The following is a 3,606-nucleotide window of genomic DNA, read 5'->3' on the forward strand; positions in this document are numbered from 1 at the left end:
TGCAAGGAGATTCACTGGAGCACTCATAACCGCAACAAGCAAAGTGAGAGAAAGCCGAATGAATGAGTCTACATATCTCACATAGGATGTTACTAGCTACCAAAAAGAATGAAATATTGCATATGGATATGAATGGCCACTAGGACATGGTATTATAGTGAAAAAAGCAAGGTCAGGCCGGGTGCAGTGGCTCACACCTATAATCCCGACAATCTGGGCGTGTGAGGTGGTCCAATCCTTTGAGCCTAGGGCTTCGAGACCAGCCTGGGCAACATGGTGAAATCCCATCTCTCCAAAAAACTTACAAAAATTAGCTGAGTGTGATGGCACACGCCTGTGGGCCCAACTACTTGGGAGGCTGAGATGGGAGAACTGCTTAAGTCCAGGAAGTCGAGGCTGCAGTGAGCCATGATTATATCACTGCACTCTAAGTCTGGGCCTAGAGTGCAGTGGCACAATCGTGAGCCTTTAAGACCCTGTCTCGAAAAAAAAAAAAAAAAGGCAAGGTGCAGAACAGTATCTATTATATGTACAAGACATATAGTATGTCCTGTTATGTAAAACAGGAGGGGCAATGCATATACATAATTGCTTATCCATGCTTAAAGCACCCTGGAAGGATGCACAAGAAAGGTAACACGGGAAGCTTTTGGAGAGATAACCGGGTACCTGGGGTAGTGGTGAGAGGGAGGCTCATTTTGGAATATTCTTGTGTACCTCTGGAATTTTGAATCATGTGAATTACTTAATAAAATTGTAGATTAATTAATAGATCTAAATATATTAGAAAGCTATCCACTATATATTATTAAATGAAAAAAGTATATTCCAGAAAAATATAGAATGATTATTTTTGTAGAAAAAGGAACAAAACATCCTAACACTATACACACACATACATATCTTTGTTTAGGCATTGAAAAAAAAGAATGGCCAGGCTCAGTGGCCTGCTATAACCCCAGCACTTTGGGAGGCCAAGGTGGGAGGATGCTTGAAGCCAGGAGTTCAAGACAAGCCTGGGCAACATAGTGAGATCTCATCTCTAGACAAAACTTCAAAAATTAGCCAGGTATGGTGGCTCAAGGCTGTAGTCCCAGCTACCCCAGAGGCTGAGGCAGGGGGATCGGTTGAGCCCAGCAGTTCGGGGCTACAGTGAGTTATAATTTTGCCAATGCACCCCAGGCTAGGTGATAAATGCAAAACCCTGTCTCAAACTAAACTAACAAACAAAAAAAGAGAAAAATGTTCTTTACACATGACCATGCATAACTTCCATAATTTAAAAAAGAGTATTAAAAATAAATTGCTGTTGTTTTTATTTGTTGTCACAATGCTTAATAATTTTGAGCTGATGACTCTGGTCTGGAAGATTTTCATGCAAATTCTCAGTATCTCAGACACAGCAGAAGACCTTCTCTTGTCACCCTGAGATCTACTGTGCAGGTTGGATGTTGCTTTCCTTGTCTTCGGAAGTTTCAGTTTCTGTATTTTTAACCCAACAGCCTTGACTCTCCAAGCACCCTCCTGCAGAGGTGAGAAAGATGCAGACTTCCCAGGATGTTAAAGAGATCGGGGGGATGTTTTGGGAAATGGAATGGGAGAGACAGGAGCAGGGGGAGGCACAGGAGGCTCCTGGAACCCAGTGCCAGCCTCTGCCCTCAAGGAGGCAGACCAGGCAGAGGCCCTTCCAGCTCCCCACAGCTGCCTGGGTGTCAGTTCTGTTGGGGCCCCTGAGAGTTGCATTTTTGTTATTTTGGCAGGGGTAGATGGTTGTAGGGCTTCATTCCCTGTGATGCTTCATTCCCACATACCATGAAGGGCTGGGCTGAGTCTTACATGGTTAGTCGCAGTGGGATCTCCAGCCAGCTTGGTTTCCACTAACATGCTGGCTTTCTTGGATTGATTTACTGGTTATGTGCATCAGAGTCCCGGAGACCTGGTCTTCAGCCCTGTCTCTGCCACATACTATGTATGGGATTCTGGCCAGGTGATTTAACTTCTCTAAGCCTCAGTCTCCTCATCTGGAAAATGGGGGTGAGGGCGAATAAGCACCTCTTCATGAAGATTTTGTGAGAGGCATGATGCTGCCAGTGAGCCTGGCACAGGGTGGATGCCACATCTGAAGCCACTGGCCTTAGGCTCAGTGGGAACCCAGCAAGTGGGAGGCGGCAGTGTGAGGTCACAGCAATTCCTCTGTCCTGAACGAGCTGTAACCCTGGGAGTAACCTCGTGATGTGAGCTGGAGGGGCACTGCATGCACGTGCGTTTGTGTGGGAATGTGTGGGCCTGAGTATGAGGGAAAGCACATCAAGAGTTATTTCTTCCAGGCGATAACACGACTAGCTGGTTCAGCGAGAACTGCGGGCCAACTGTCTGCCGTCTTGAAGCCTGAAAAGCAAGACTCAAGGGGCTGTCTCAGCCAAGGCTCTAAGGCCCAGTTTATCAAAATAGCCCTCTAGGGGAGCCACGGCTTAAGGTGCAGATATGGTCAAGTCCAAGAACCACCCCACACACAACCAGTCCCGAAAATGGCACAGAAATGGTATCAAGAAACCCCGATGACAAAGATACGAATCTCTTAAGGGGGTAGACCCCAAATTCCTGAGGAACATGTGCTTTGCCAGGAAACACAACAAGAAGGTCCTAAAGAAGTTGCAGGCCAACAGTGCCAAGCCATGAGTGCACGTGCTGAGGCTATCGAGGCCCTCGTAGAGCCCAAGGAGGTTAAGCCCAAGATCCCAAAGGGTGTCAGCCGCAAGCTCGATCGACTTGCCTACCTTGCCCACCCCAAGCTTGGAAAGCGTGCTCATGCCCGCATTGTCAAGGGGCTCAGGCTGTGCCGGCCAAAGGCCAAGGATCAAACCAAGGCCCAGGCTGCAGCTCCAGCTTCAGTTCCAGTTCAGGCTCCCAAAGGTGCCCAGGCCCCCGCAAAGTCTTCAGAGTAGAGATCTGTGTCTGCCGACGTGAGGACAGAAGGACTAGTGCAACTCCTCTGGGCTGCCGTCTGCATGGGGCTGGAGTCCTACTGTGCTATTTGTACAAATAAACCTGAGACAGGAAAAAAAAAAAAAAAAGATTGCCCTCTAAATCCCTTGTGGGGCATAGGCAGCAACTCTCCCCCTTGTTCTTCGGCTCCTCACACCTCAAGTGAGATTAGACAAGCACTGTCATTAATTATTTCAGAAGTAAGCGAAGCAGTGCTTGCCACCCCGACAGCTGAGGCTGCAAATGCCAGGTTCATTTTAGTTATTTTTCCGGGAAATAGTTGCATCCACTAATCGCAAGCCCATTCTGTTGAGTGCCCAGCGGTGGGTTGGGCTGGGTGAGGGGCTGGTACCTGGTTCTGGCCCTGAAGGGGCTCTTGGGGTGGTCTGCAGGGGGTAGGGAGAAAGGTCACCTGAGAACAAGCTAGTCCCCTGTTCTGGGAGGCTGGCTCAGTGCGAGAGCTGCGCCTTTGAGTGTGGGAAGGACAGGGGTAGGTGGGGATGAGAACCTGGGTTTGTGTCCAGGCTCCTTGCTTCTTAACCGTGTGACCTTGAGCAAGGTCAAACACGTTGCCTCCATTTCCTCATCCTAGGCAATTGGTCAGGCATTTGGAAACATCAT

General features: G+C 48.4%; 1 pseudogene; it reads left to right on the forward strand.

The window, feature by feature from the left end:
* The first annotated feature begins 2,484 nt into the window (after positions 1–2,484).
* LOC105514287 lies at positions 2,485–2,945 on the forward strand (annotated as a pseudogene).
* The last annotated feature ends 661 nt before the right edge of the window (positions 2,946–3,606 follow it).

This window comes from Colobus angolensis, unplaced genomic scaffold (assembly GCF_000951035.1).
Source record: "Colobus angolensis palliatus isolate OR3802 unplaced genomic scaffold, Cang.pa_1.0 Scaffold240, whole genome shotgun sequence".
Lineage (NCBI taxonomy): Eukaryota > Metazoa > Chordata > Mammalia > Primates > Cercopithecidae > Colobus > Colobus angolensis.